The 15928-nt window shown below is 40.0% G+C and overlaps 1 long non-coding RNA gene across 1 annotated transcript in view; it reads left to right on the top strand.

Moving 5' to 3' along the window:
* Window positions 1-12527: 12527 nt before the first annotated feature.
* The window catches only part of LOC128594492 (uncharacterized), a 38273-nt gene continuing 34872 nt past the window's right edge, over window positions 12528-15928 (top strand). Inside the window, exon 1 of the long non-coding RNA XR_008382576.1 lies at window positions 12528-12588. This is a non-coding gene — a long non-coding RNA (uncharacterized LOC128594492). The remainder of the gene's footprint in view (window positions 12589-15928) is intronic.

Genomic DNA, 15928 nt, shown 5'->3' with positions numbered 1-15928 from the left:
CGTCTTGTTTGAAACCTCAACAGAAGCCTAATCCTCACTTATACCTGTCAGTTACTCAGCTCAGTATGGATTAGAGTAAACTGGAATCACCTCAGCCTGCCCTTCAGAATCACCCCCAATCTGGCCACTAATCTAACCACACCCCTTAGAAAGCAAAGCAACCTGCGACTGTCTCACGCCCAACCAACCCCTTGCAGCTTCCTGAGGTGCTCTGGGGCCCGAGGAAATCTCACAGAAGGGGGTCTCTCCCCACCACACCCCCATAAAGGAGTGGACTCAAAAGCTAAAAGAAGCCTCTACTCACCCAGGACCAGGTCGTCAGATGCCTGAAGGCCATACTTTTCTCCCTCTCAGTCTGTCTGTCTCGGGAATGGGTGAAGTCCTGAGAAAACCAAAGTGGGGTTCAGGGGAAATCGCCAGGGAGCTCTCCCCGGGTGTGCTCGCAACTGGCTTCATCCACAGGAAATGGCAAGTCCACCCTCACAGGAGGAGCCCAGAATGTGTCAAAAGCGCACTGCAGCACGATTGGAGAGGACCCTGGCCAACAGGAGCGCGCTGTTCCCAGCTCCCACGTACCCGCAGGGGGTGTCCGCCTTCCCGGGCCCCGCGCTCCCAAGCACAGTCGGCTCCCTCAGCCCTCAGGTCCCGAGACCGCCGTCTCCCCTCGGGGTTCCAGGTCACACCATGTCCCATAGCACGTCGTCAGGACGGCAGGCAGGTCTGACTCCGGGCTCCCAAGCGCGGCAGGGCAGGGCCCCAGGCTGTGCCCGCTCCCAAATACTGACCCCACACCCGCCCAGGGAGCTCCCGCCGGACACGGCTTTCTAGCCCCACTCACCCGGTGCACGCCTCACAATGGCGCCTGTCGGCCCGCCGCGAAGTGCGTCAGCGCGCCGGCTGGAGTACAACTCCCAGAAGCCCCCGCGGCTCTCCCCGCGGCCTCGCCCCGGCGGCCATCTTGTTCAGCCCGCTAGGTGAGGCAGGCGAAGCTGGGAGTTGGGGGAGAAAAGAGGCTCCGGTAAGTGGCAACCAGCGGTGCAGCTGAGCGCGGGGGGGGGGGGCGTGGGAGGGAGGTCTCTGGTGAGAGAAGCTAGGCCTCAAGTCCCGTGCAGGGCAACCCAGTTTGAGAGAAAGTCGTGCCCCACCATGTGGGCGACCCCTCCTGGGGCCCATTGGAAGCAGGAGAAAGGGAAGGCGCGGGAAGGGGGAGTCAGGCCAGAAGTTATGCAGAGGGCGAGGCTGCTTGGGCGGGGTTCATTTTGACATTGCTCTGGGGTGGAGGAAGGCCAGACAGGTCCGGAGTTAAGGGGCTGGACCTAGAGGCCACCATCCCCCTTGAGTGGGAGAGGCGGGGCAGAGCGAATAACCCACTACATTTTGGGGGGAGGAAGGTGGTACCAAGGGGATGAACTTGTGCGGGGGAGGGCTCATTGGTGCTGTAGGCCCGCCCGCTTTAGACTAGGGGGAGCTGGGTGTTGGGACTCAAATCTGCCCAGGCCTGGGAGCAGAGGGCCAGGCCTACCCCGGGTGTGGGTGGGTGGGTGGGGTGAGCAGTCTCTGTCCACCGGAAGTGGGGAGGGAGAGAGGCGAAGCATTCACCCTAGTTCTTGCCGGGGGTGAGGGGTGGGGGGGTTTAAAGAGAAGGGATTAACTGTCTCCCAGGCAGTGTGGCTGGGCCTGAATGTCCACACAGTTGTAGGGAGTAGATCAGGACTGACTGCACCCATGGTATGTGGAAGGGGTGGGCAGGCCGGGATCCTCTGCTCAGCTCCTGAGTTCGAGTTTGCTTCTGGGTGCCAGGTACACATATCCAGGAAGAGGAAGCTGGAGGTGGGAGCTGGATGTGTAGTTTGCTGGTCTTCCTTAAGTCCAGGGTGGTCTGTGATCTATTGGCTTTTTCAGGGACTGGCATGTGGTATTTTGCCTTCCCAATCTGTGGTCTTGTGTTCCTTGGGGCCCTAGCCTAGGGGCTCTGATGTTCTCTTCCTGGGGCTCAGGGTCTGCTAATCTATCCTGGATTTCTTTCTGTTGTCTTCCTTGAGGTTTCTTGGTGTTTCTCAAAGCCTTGTGCCTCCCTCTAGTGGTCCTGCACACTGCGTGCTAATTTTTTTTTTTTTTTTGGATACAGAATCTCAAGTTGTCACCCTCTGTGGAGTGCCATAGTGTCGTAGCTCACAGCAATCTCAAACTCTTGGGCTCAAGTGATTCTCTTGCTTCAGCTTCCCGATTAGCTGGGAATACAGGCACCCAGCTGTTTTTAGAGGTTGTGGGGAGTCTTTGGCTGAGGCTGGTCTCCAGGAGTTCTTGAGCTCAAGCAATCCACCTGCCTCAGCCTCCCCAACTGCTAGGATTACATGTCTGAGCCGTCGTGTGCTTACCAAACGTGTTACAGGGATTGTTAATTTGGGGGCCTGCGTGGTTCACTTTCGGGCTACACATTGTCTTAATCTTTGTTGCAATTAGTAAGTCTGTTGGGTTTTGTGTATTAGTTGTTTAGTCAGAGACCAGGCAGATGTCTTTTATTCTTATGTTTCCTTGGATTTTTCTTGGCTTTTGTAAATAAAATATCATATCCATTGATATTTCAATTTAAAATAAAACTAAAGTTGTATAGTCATAGCTAGTGCGACAGAGCCATTTTAAATAGTCGTGTTTACTAACAATCATTCTTGTTTTGTTTTGGATGTAAACGGGGATGTTTCTAGTTTTTAACCTTCATGTTTGATGAAGGTCTTTTACATATTGAGGAAGCAAGTCCCCTAGGAAATTATTTTAATATCTTTTTCTGTTTATATGGTATAGAGTAAAAGCATTATTTATGGTTAAAGGTGGGTGCTTTAAAATAAGTGCATTATTAGAGATTGAATTATGAAATCTATTTTGATGCAACTTTTAATAATTGCATACTTTTTCCTATTTATCAAATTAAATATGCTGTTTACTGTAATTTGTAAAAAAACATAATCTCTGAACAGATGTTAACTATTGACATGTAAAATGTCAGAAAGGTTGTGCTTTTTTTTTTTTTTTTTTTTTTTTTTTTTTGTAGAGACAGAGTCTCACTTTATGGCCCTCGGTAGAGTGCCGTGGCCTCACACAGCTCACAGCAACCTCCAATTCCTGGGCTTAAGCGATTCTCTTGCCTCAGCCTCCCGAGTAGCTGGGACTACAGGCACCCGCCACAACGCCCGGCTATTTTTTGGTTGCAGTTTGGCCGGGGCTGGGTTTGAACCCGCCACCCTCGGTATATGGGGCCGGCGCCTTACCCACTGAGCCTCAGGAGCCGCCCAAGGTTGTGCTTTTTTTTGTTGTTTGTTTTCAGCAACATTCAGTGCCCTGATCCCTTCTTCAAAGCCTTCAGGGCCAAAAGTATTTTGGAATTCACAATTACTCGGATTTTAGTAGGATAGTAAGGTGTATCCACCACGAGGTATATAACCTCCCTAATATGTCTGAATTAATGCCTGGTCATCAAACACATGAGTATATCCGCAGCAAAGTACAAGATTTACACTAGTTTGAAGAAAGACAAAGTATAAATAACATTATTAGTTCATACATATTTTGCAGATTCATAACAGGGAAAAAATTTTCATTAGAAAATGTTTTGGGATTTGAACTTGCAATGAAGGCATTGTGGATCATATAGGAAAATGGCTGAATTTGCAATACCCCGTTTCCTCAAAAATAAGACAGTGGCTTATATTAACGTGTGCTCCCAAAGATGTGCTAGGTCTTATTTTTAGGGGACATCTTATCTTTCCTGTGAGTAGGTCTTATTTTCAGAGGATGTCTTATTTTGGGGAAAACAGGGTAGTAGTTATTTAATTCAATTATAAAGTTTAACATTTAGTTTTCCTCATATAGTTCACACAGAATTGTCAGGTTCTAGCACACATCTCTGAACTTCTCAGAGCTTGAGAACTTCAGGTTGGAGAAGTATTAATATGGATAAATTAATCAGTGTTTTTACCTGTAAATTATTAGCATCATAGCTCTTTTTCCCAGAAAAGAAGTTCTTTGTTCTGTTTATTACTGCTACTCATTTATTCTCCATTTGTTTCACCCAAAATCAAAGATAAGGTAACAGCAAGATAACCCACACTGGACATAGCATGTAGAAATGTGTGGAGTGTGAGCTCTGACCAGAGGCTGACCACAGACAGCCTCTAGAAAATGGGTTGCCTCAAAGAAGAATTCAGGAAGTCATCAGAATGCAGGATAAACCAGTGAGGCATGTTTGGAATAATCTAGTCCACACCTTTGCAACCTGTTTCCACTGGATGTGTTTGGTTGTAAATAAAATGAAAACCCAAATAATCAACATTGTCTCCTTAAAGAATAGAAAATCTGCAAGGAGGTGGTTCCTGGTGCTGGTTTAACTGCCCACTGATGTCACCCAGGACTGGACTCCCACTGTTCCTCCCACTATCCTCAGTGTGATGGTGTTTTGTCCTTTCTCCACTAGGGTATGGACAAGGAAGAAGCCAACCAGCCACTTCCTGCTGGTCCTGAACACAACTCATCTCAGTATTTCTGTCTGCCCTAGGAAGTTGACCTTTTTTCTCTTGATGAAAATTAACTCCCATCTTTCTTCTTGGGTCTTGTTCTTATTTACTTCTCTCTTCAACAACCATGGACAGGTAGATATACATACATTCCAAAACCAAAGAAAGAAATCCATTCTCAGCAATATTAATTTTAGAATTTCTGGATCTTCTTGTTAATGCAAAAAAGATGAAACAATTAAATACTATAATTATTGGGAAAAAGACATAAAAATGAATTTACTAACAAATAATGTTAACATATTTAAAAAAGTCAACTAAATATTTTAAAAATCAGTGATATAAGCCAGGCAGAAAAAGAACTAAAAATGTACAGGTCAAAGCACCCAAGTGAACACACAAAATCTCTATCACTTTAACACATATTGCAAAAGCAATTCCTTTCAAAGTAGAAATTATAAACACAAAATATTTGAGATTAATCTAATAGGAAATGCAGAGGTCTTATGTTAAGATACATTTTGGAAAGAATTAGAGGTAAACTTATACATAAATGAAAATGCTTACTGTATTCCAGGATGCCAGTGCCAATTTCATCACTGGATATGATAAAAGTACAAATACGATTACAACAGAGCCTTTTTGGCACATTGGCCCTTGAACTTTGCTGTATACTTCCCTCCTCATCCAAATATGAAGGAAAGAACTGGTAGCTATTTTTCACGAAAATAAATTGGGTTAAGCTCACATGAAGGAGAAATTCCTGCAGAAATTACTATAGGCAATCCCAGAGCTACAAACATCTATCTGAAGTATGACTTGCACTTACAAATGGAGGCTATTACATGTAATAGATGAATGTACCTACTCCAACTTACATACAAATTAAACTTAAGGACAAACCTACGGAGCCTACCTATCTTGTTTATAACCTGAAACTGCCTGTAATCTAAAACTATGCTCTTTCCAATAAATTTAGTCTTAAAAGCCATCAGTAGCATACAGTTGTAATCACAGAACTTTGACACCAAGGGTTGGTGACAGAAGGAGTCATTCTGTGATTCAGCAAGTTGGCATGATTTATTTTGGTAGGAGGTATGTGGGTGGTTCTGAGCAACTTTTTTCACCCAGAGGGGATTCTTATGCTGCCCACAATGAAGGTCATGGAATAAGTGGGAGATGGATCCACATCTGCCTATGTAACTTGAATCCACCACATCTGGAGCTCGTTCACACATTACACCTTGGGACCTCTGGGTTGTCCCCTTGCTGTACCTATAACCCCTTGGCCATGCCTCTGAGACTACAGCTGAGACTATGTGGCCCTTCCTGCTCAGTAAGTGGGTCCCTGCTCGTCATGGGGCATCCCCCTCGTAAGGAGTGATTCTGAGTCAGCTCCACAGGGGTCATCTGGAGCCTGCAGGGCCTGGTTACCTCTAGGAGTCCTCACATCGTGACTCATCATGACTGAGCGAGAGACTTGAGAGCAGAGCTGGGAGGAGCAGGAAAGGGTTGTCACATAAGATGTATTTTTGGCACAAATCACAGAATATGCCACCATTCATTGACTTAATTGCATTAAATATGGAGGCAAGGGCTTCTAGGGCTGACTGCTGGGCTCAACTATAGCTAGTAGCTAGGTACTGTATATCTTTAGCTCATCCTCCTCAGCATATTATCCTGATTTTTCCTAAGGCTCACGTCCTTGTGGACACAAGTGGTTGTCATAGATCCAAGTGTTGAATGTAACCACAAAACATTTGGCTGAATAAAGTGACATCAAGGAGTGTGATTGTTTTCTAGTGCCACTGTAACAAATTATGAGAACTTTATGGCTTGAAGTGATTCCAATTTATTATCTCACAACTCTGGAGGTCAGAATTCCAAAATGTATCTTACTGGGATAACATCAAGGTGTAGGCAGGGTTGCGTTTATTCTTGGGAGTCTAGGAAACAATTCATGCCTTTGCTTTTTCCAGTTTCTGGAAACCACCTATCTCTCTTGGCTTATGGCCCCATCCTGATATTTAAACCCATCACTGCACTATGTTCATATCTTTCTTGGACTCCAACATCTGATTATGTCATCATGTTGCTTTCTGTGATCCTAACTCCTACCTTGCATTATACAAGGACATTTGTGATTCTGTTGGTACAGAATCAGCCCTTCTCAATTAAAATGCACAGATGTTCAATTAAAACTATAAAAATTTTCCATGGCTACAGCTGTTTTGAAACAGCATTGTTGAAAATTTAACATATCTAGTAATGATTCCCTCTCAGAAGAAATTAAATTAATGACTCTTTGCTGGATTATTTTCCATTTGATAAATTAAATAAAATACGAAAAAAATCCCAGAGACTTACCCTGCCTGCTATGTTTATTAATTAGCATGATAGACTAGCAGATATTAATACGAAAAGGCAACAAAATAGAAAATGTTTCTTATTTTTCACATGAAACACCTTCACGATTGCAGTTTATCTTATCAGCAAATGCTTACATGGTATAAATTATTAAAATTTCACCCGTAAATAGCAGACAAGTGACAAATTTCATCATCGCACATAATAGAGATGGCAAAGATGTGATTACATAGAGCTGATATAACTTTTTTTTACATTATGTCTATCTTGTACATGATTGCCAGTGACTTTTAAATAATAAGTAGAGAAACAGGATGATTTTTCTCAGTCATGTTGCTTTATCTCCACGAGAATTTGATATTTTTTTCTTATTCCCAATTTATTGTTTAATTTTTTTTTCTTACATGACAGATTTTTATTTTTTTTATTATTATTTTTTTATTGTTGGGGATTCATTGAGGGTACAATAAGCCAGGTTACGTTGATTGCAATTGTTAGGTAAAGTCCCTCTTGCAATCATGTCTTGCCCCCATAAAGTGTGACACACACCAAGGCCCCCCCCCCACTTCCCTCCGTCCCTCTTTCTGCTTCCCCCCCCATAACCTTAACTGTCATTAATTGTCCTCATATCAAAATTGAGTACATAGGATTCATCCTTCTCCATTCTTGTGATGCTTTACTAAGAATAATGTCTTACACTTCCATCCAGGTTAATACAAAGGATGTAAAGTCTCCATTTTTTTAATGGCTGAATAGTATTCCATGGTGTACATATACCACAGCTTGTTAATCCATTCCTGGGTTGGTGGGCATTTAGGCTCTTTCCACATTTTGGCGATTGTAAATTGAGCTGTAATAAACAGTCTAGTACAAGTGTCCTTATGATAAAAGGATTTCTTTCCTTCTGGGTAGATGCCCAGTAATGGGATTGCAGGATCAAATGGGAGGTCTAGCTTGAGTGCTTTCAGGTTTCTCCATACTTCCTTCCAGAAAGGTTGTACTAGTTTGCAGTCCCACCAGCAGTGTAAAAGTGTTCCCTTCTCTCCACATCCACGCCAGCATCTGCAGTTTTGAGATTTTGTGATGTGGGCCATTCTCACTGGGGTTAGATGATATCTCAGGGTTGTTTTGATTTACATTTCTCTAATATATAGAGATGATGAACATTTTTTCATGTGCTTGTTAGCCATTCGTCTGTCGTCTTTAGAGAAAGTTCTTTTCATGTCTCTTGCCCAAAGATATATGGGATTGTTGGCTTTTTTCATGTGGATTAATTTGAGTTCTCTATAGATCCTAGTTATCAAGCTTTTGTCTGATTGAAAATATGCAAATATCCTTTCCCATTGTGTAGGTTGTCTCTTCGGTTATTGTCTCCTTAGCTGTACAGAAGCTTTTCAGTTTAATGAAGTCCCATTTGTTTATTTTTGTTGTTGTTGTAATTGCCATGGCAGTCTTCTTCATGAAGTCTTCCCCCAGGCCAATATCTTCCAGTGTTTTTCCTATGCTTTCTTTGAGGATTTTTATTGTTTCATGCTTTAAATGTAAGTCCTTTATCCATCTTGAATCAATTTTTGTGAGTGGGGAAAGGTGTGGGTCCAGTTTCAGTCTTCATCCAGTTCTCCCAACACCATTTATTGAATAGGGAGTCTTTCCCCCAAGGTATGTTCTTGTTTGGTTTATCAAAGATTAGGTGGTTGTAAGATGTTAGTTTCATTTCTTGGTTTTCAATTTCATTCCAAGAGTCTGTGTCTCTGTTTTTGTGCCAGTACCATGCTGTCTTGAGCAATATGGCTTTGTAGTACAGACTAAAATCTGGTATGCTGATGCCCCCAGCTTTATTTTTGTTACAAAGAACTGCCTTAGCTATATGGGGTTTTTTCCGGTTACATACAAAACGCAGAATCATTTTTTCCAAATCTTGAAAGTACGATGTTGGTATTTTGATAGGAATGGCATTGAATAGGTAGATTGCTTTGGGAAGTATAGACATTTTAACAATGTTGATTCTTCCCATCTATGAGCTTGGTATGTTCTTCCATTTGTTAATATCGTCTGCTATTTCCTTTCTGAGGATTTCATAGTTTTCTTTATAGAGGTCCTTCACCTCCTTCGTTAGATATATTCCTAGGTATTTCATTTTCTTTGAGACTATGGTGAAGGGAGTTGTGTCCTTAATTAGCTTCTCATCTTGACTGTTATTGGTGTATACAAAGGCTACTGACTTGTGGACATTGATTTTATATCCTGAAACATTACTGTATTTTTTGATGACTTCTAGGAGTCTTGTGGTTGAGTCTTTGCGGTTCTCTAAGTATAAGATCATATCGTCAGCAAAGAGGGAGAGTTTGACCTCCTCTGCTCCCATTTGGATTCCCTTTATTTCCTTGTCTTGCCTAATTGTATTGGCTAGAACTTCCAGCACTACGTTGAATAGTAAAGGTGACAGAGGACAACCTTGCCTGGGTCCAGTTCTAAGAGGAAAAGCTTTGAGTTTTACTCCATTCAGTAAAATATTGGCTGTGGGTTTGTCATAGATAGCTTCAATCAGTTTTAGAAATGTGCCACCTATGCCTATACTCTTCAGTGTTCTAGTTAGAAAAGGATGCTGGATTTTATCAAATGCTTTTTCTGCATCTATTGAGAGGATCATGTGATCTTTATTTTTGCCTCTGTTAATATGGTGGATAACGTTTATGGACTTGCGTATGTTAAACCAGCCTTGCATCCCTGGGATGAAGCCTACCTGATCATGATGAATGGCTTTTTTGATGATAAGCTGTAATCTATTGGCTAGGATTTTGTTGAGAATTTTTCCATCTATATTCATGAGTGAGATTGGTCTGAAATTCTCCTTTTTTTTATTAAATCATAACTGTATACATTGATATGATCATGGGGTATCATACACTCGCTTCATAAACCATTTGACACATTTTTAACACAGTGGTTAACATAGCCTTTCTGGCGTTATCTCAGTTACTGTGCCAAAACATTTACATTCTACCTGTGGTGCATATTACGGGGGTATTTGCGAAACTTGGTAAAGGTAGAAATTCTCCTTTTTGTTTGGGTCTTTTCCTGGTTTTGGTATCAGGGTGATGTTTGCTTCATAGAATGTGTTGGGGAAGATTCCTTCTTCCTCAGTTTTTTGGAATAATTTCTGCAGTACAGGAATAAGCTCTTCCTTGAAGGTTTGATAGAATTCTGGAGTGAAGCCATCTGGACCAGGGCATTTTTTGGTTGGAAGCTTTTTTATTGTTTCTTTGATTTCAGTGCTTGCAATTGGTCTGTTCAGGAGCTCTATTTCTTCCTGGCTGAGTCTAGGGAGAGGGTGTGATTCCAAATATTGATCCATTTCTTTCACATTGTCAAATTTCTGGGCATAGAGTTTCTGGTAGTATTCAGAGATGATCTCTTGTATCTCTGTGGAATCAGTTGTTATTTCCCCTTTATCATTTCTGATTGAGGTTACTAGAGATTTTACTTTTCTATTCCTCGTTAGTCTGACCAATGGTTTATCTATTTTATTTATTTTTTCAAAAAAACAACTCCTTGTTTCATTAATTTTCTGAATGATTCTTTTGTTTTCAATTTCATTGATCTCTGATTTGATTTTGGGTATTTCTTTTCTTCTACTGAGTTTAGGCTTAGATTGTTCTTCTTTTTCCAATTCCATAAGATCTCTTCTGAGATTGTTGATGTGCTCTCTTTCTGTTTTTCGAATGTAGGCATCTAAAGCGATGAATTTTCCTCTCAAAACTGCTTTTGCAGTATCCCACAGGTTTTGGTAGCTTGTGTCTTCATTGTTGTTATGCTCAAGGAAGTTAATGATTTACTGTTTTATTTCTTCCTGCACCCATCTGTTATTCAACAGAAGATTGTTTAATTTCCATGCCTTTGGGTGGGGTCGAGCATTTTTGTTAGATTTGAGTTCCACCTTTAGTGCCTTATGGTCTGAGAACATACAAGGTAAAATTTCAATTCTTTTGATTCTGTTGATATTTGTTTTGTGTCCCAGGATATGATCAATTTTGGAGAATGTTCCATGGGGTGATGAGAAGAATGTATATTCTTTGTCTTTGGGATGGAGTGTTCTATATGCTTCTATCAAGCACAGTTGTTCTAGGGTCTCATTTAAATCTCTTATATCCTTGTTTAATTTCTGTTTAGAGGATCTGTCCAGCTCTGTAAGAGGAGTGTTAAGGTCCCCTGTTATTATGTTATTATCAGATATCATATTGCTCAGACTGAGTAAGGTCTGTTTCAAGAATCTGGGAGCATTTAAATTGGGTGTATAAATATTTAGAATTGAAATGTCTTCTTGTTGTATTTTTCCCTTGACCAATATAAAGTGACCATCTTTGTCTTTTTTGACTTTAGTTGCTTTAAATCCACGTGTATCTGAAAATAAGATTGCAACTCCTCTTTTCTTCTGAATTCCATTTGCCTGAAAAATTGTCTTCCAATCCTTGAGTCGGAGCTTTAATTTGTCTTTTGAAGCCAGGTGTGTCTTGCAGACAGCAAATGGATGGCTTGTGTTTTTTAATCCAGTCAACCAATCTATGTCTCTTCAGTGGGGAATTCAAGCCATTAACATTTATTGAGATAATTGATAAGTGTGGTAGTATTCTATTCCTCTCATTTTGTGAGAGTCCATTGGTTAGTTTTATCTTTTGCATCAGTGTGGAGGTTAGGGTCTGTCCTTTAATTTCTGAGTTCTTATTTTGCTGCTGATCCATTGTGGTGGTCAGTGTGCAGAACAGGTTGAAATATTTCCTGTAGAGCTGGTCTTGTTGTGGTGAATTTCCTCAATGTTTGTATATCCATAAATGATTTGATTTCTCCGTCAATTTTGAAGCTTAGCTTAGCAGGGTACAGAATTCTGGGCTGGAAATTGTTCTGTTTAAGTAGATTAAAGGTAGATGACCATTGTCTTCTTGCTTGGAAAGTTTCATTAGAGAAGTCTGTGGTCACTCTGATGGATTTGTCCCTGTAGGTCAATTGGCGCTTACTCCTGGCAGCTTGCAGAATCTTTTCTTTTGTCTTGACTTTGGACAGGTTCATCACAATGTGTCTTGGAGAAGCTCGGTTAGAGTTGAGGCGACCTGGGGTCCGATAGCCCTCTGAAAGCAGTGTGTCAGAATCTTTGGTGATATTTGGGAAATTTTTTTATAATATTCTCTAGTATGGCTTCCATTCCTCTGGGGCATTCTTCTTCCCCTTCTGGAATTCCTATAACTCGTATGTTGGAACGCTTCATAAAGTCCCATAATTCTGACAGTGAACGTTCTGCTTTCTCTCTCTTCTTTTCTGCCTCTTTTACTATCTGAGTTATCTCAAAAACTTTGTCTTCTACCTCTGAAATTCTTTCTTCTGCATGGTCTAACCTGTTGCTGATACTTTCCATGGCATCTTTAAGTTCCCTAATTGACTGTTTCAGTTCCTTCAGCTCTGCTATATCCTTTTTATATTCTTCATATCGTTCATCTCTTATTTGATTCTGTTTTTGGATTTCCTTTTGGTTATTTTCCACTTTATTAGCAGTTCCCAGTCATTGTTTTCAACATGAGTATTCTAAATTCCCTTTCTGTCATTCCTAACATTTCTTTATAGGTGGAATCCTCTGCAGTTGCTACCTCATGGTTCCTTGGTGGGGTTGTTCTGGACTGGTTCTTCATGTTGCCTGGAGGTTTCTGCTGATTCTTCCTCATGAGTGATTTCTTTTATCTGTTTCCTTGCCCTAATTTTCCTTTCACCTCCTCTTGCTCTTTAAGTTCTCGTGCCTGTGGAAGTTGCTCACGGGTTTAGACGGATTGAACACACTTGCCGGTTTTCCACTGTTTTAGTCCTCCTATTGGGGTCCAGAAGTCTCTCGCTGACTCCCTGTATCCTCTCAGGGGTGATGATAGGCAGTTCCCACCAGCCAGAGATGCCTGGAGTCCTATCTCCCCAGACTCACGGTGCCCAGATGCAGGGAAGCTGTTACTCGGCTGCCATCTTGCTCTGCCTCCCTATTGTTAAATTTTCAAAGATCTTTTTATTCATTGTGTCTTATGCCAAAACTTGTAGATGTCATTGCGTTAGTCAGGATTCTCCAGAGAAACAGAGCTAACAGTGGTGTGTGTGTTTGTGTGAGTCTGTGTGTGTGTGTGTGTATGTGTGTGTGGAGAGAGAAGGAGAAAGATTTATTTTAAGGAATTGGTTCTCAGAACTGTGGGGGCTTGCAATCAGAAAATTTAGGATGTGTTGGCAGCTTAGAACCTCAGGGAGGAGTGGATGTTGTAGTATTGAGCCTCAAATCTGCAGGGCAGGCCAGGCAGACAGAAAAATCAGGTAGGGTTGGTATGTTGCAATCTTGAAACAGAATTTCTTCTATGGGAAACTTGACTTTGCTCTTAGACCTTCAGCTGGGTGGCTGAGGCTCACCCACACTGGGAAACCTGCTTAAAGTCTACTGTTTGTAAATGGTAATCACATCTAAACAATGCCTTCACAGGAACAGCCACACTAGGGTCTGACCAAACAACTGGGCGCTATAGTATACTAAATTGTCACATAAAATTAACCATCACACTCATTATGGAAATTTTAGAAATAAAAGGAAACTAAAAGTGGATATTAAAAAAGCGCATGTAATCAAGCCCCTTCAAATAAACTCTTTTAATGTTTCAATGTATATTCCTGGAATATTCCTCTTATGTTTATAGTTTTTCTTTTTACAATGTTGAAAATAAATGTATGAAAATAAAGATCTTCATAATATACACAACTTCTCACTTCATTAAAGTTAATTCCTTTATAACTCATATTTCACAGCTGCAATGTAGCAGATTCAAAGGATTATTGTATTCTTATGCTTTTCATCTTATATGGACATTATATCTTTTCACGCTTATCTTTTAAATATATTACTACACATGCATTTGTTATTTAAAAATATATGTATTCATTTTAAAACTTTTACATGAATTATTTACTTGCTTTCCAGAAAATACCAGTTTACATTCTCAATAGCAATATTCTAGACTGCTATTTTCTTTCCTCCCTCTAATATTAGGTGTTAAAAAAAAAATCCAATCTAACCTGGAGATTAAAAAAACCTTTTATTACTGTTTTAATTTGAACTTCTTTGATTTCTCTAATGAAATTGAATAAGTTTAAGTTTATATTAGTAGTTCTTTGAGAATTGTCTAACTTTCACAATTTCTAAGTTGCTTGCTATTTTCTTACAAAAATGTATGCAATATACATAAATATGTGCAAAATTACTTTGTTTATATTATATTTTGCAACTATTTCCCCTAGTTCATTATTTGCCTTTCATTGAATTGATAAAAATACTAAAGTTTTTATCTTTATTTTTTATTACCAAACCCATCCATTTTTTAATAGTTATGTTATGCCTTGGGGGTTGTGCATTCCGACCTTTTCTATTCTAGAATTGAACATCTTATAGTGCCATTATAGTTTATTTTCCTTTTTTAAACTCCAGGACTAATTTGATGTGTGGTGTGAGGTAGGGATTTTTTTTCTTTTAATTTGCACTATTGTTTGAAATGCAACTTTTCTATCTTTTCTATCTGAAGGAAATAACATGCAAAAGACTAAAAAGGCTAGAGAGGAGCAACTGAGAAACTTCACATCTCATAGACCCAATGAAGATCACAGTGGTGCTATAGCATCATTTTTCTGTCTAAAAGTTGGATGAAATGTAGCAACAATCACCTGATGCTTCCATATGTATGAATGCGTATGTATGTACATAGGCTTGAAAGAGAGAATGACTGTAGAATGACAGTTAGAATTTTGGGAACCATTTTCAACCTGGATCTATGATCTTATTAGCTACAATATTTTCAAAATTTGGGAATATTTCTTCATCAAAAATACCTGCATCTTTAATCAGTGATTGTTCTAGATAAAACAGTACTAGATTACAGTGTTTTAACTGCAGGGATATATGTTTATGTAACAGGACAGAATGTGTCCAGAGATAAGTGACTTCCTCTTGTCCATCGACATATTCTGCCGATGACCAAATCTTGTCATCAGAGTCTAAAGGTTGCGACACCACTTTGAGCATAGAGCTGTCTGTGGCCCTGTTGTAATTGTCATTGTATTTTTTATACCCCCATAGGATATGTCTTCCATTTATTTTTTACAAAATGGCAAGTTGTTGGTTAAGCTGTACACAGGAAAGTGCAATAACTGAGAGAAATCTTACCCTATCTATTCTTCCTCTTTTTTTTGGAAGCTCTCATCACACTCATTATCGATTTTTCACCAGAAGATGTGGGGCAAGAAATGGTGACAAAAAATTTCAAGCAAGGCATATTAAGAGTTACAATTTTCATAACTGCCAGAAGTAAGCAGGCTTAGTGATTTGTCAGTATGTTTTATGTATTCACCAATTTATTTCAGATTAGTAGTTCTTTTTTTAAGATTACTTTTGCAAGGTTATTGTAAAGTTTATTTTTAATGTGTCAGAATTCCTTGTTAACATTTATTGATGTTTATGTGTAATATGTTGTTTTGAGGTTACAATTTCTAAGGGCTGGCAATCGGAATTTTGTATTTTATCAAGCTCCCCAGATGATTTACATAGCTACTATGTTTCAGAAAAACTAGACCACTGCATTTGGCTTTAGAGTTGATATATTTAGAGACATTTTCTTAGGAAATGTTGTGAAAATATAGGTAAGATTGCCTCACGTAGTTTTCTGGCCTAGGGTAGCCATAGAATAAATGTGCATTTGTTATTTTGTCTAGCTGTGATGAACAATTAATTAAATGATGGAGACTCGGTCTGTTTCACACTGTGGCTGTGTTAAAGGAAGTTTCCATTTAAATACATTTATTTTACACTGTATACTTTGTATTACTAATCTTTATGAGCTTAACATTTAGAGGACAGTGTTTATTGAGTTTTTAGTGTTAACAGCTCATCATTCTATTAAAGATTTAATATTCTGAATGTACCAGGAGCCTAAATATCCACAAGTATTACTTGTATTAGCCAACAGAATTGCCATATATTTGCACAGCTGTTAAAT

The sequence above is a fragment of the Nycticebus coucang genome, chromosome 9 (genome assembly GCF_027406575.1).
Source record: "Nycticebus coucang isolate mNycCou1 chromosome 9, mNycCou1.pri, whole genome shotgun sequence".
Lineage (NCBI taxonomy): Eukaryota > Metazoa > Chordata > Mammalia > Primates > Lorisidae > Nycticebus > Nycticebus coucang.
The sequence above is the reverse complement of the archived record's forward strand: the minus strand, read 5'-3'. Positions and strand labels throughout refer to the sequence as shown.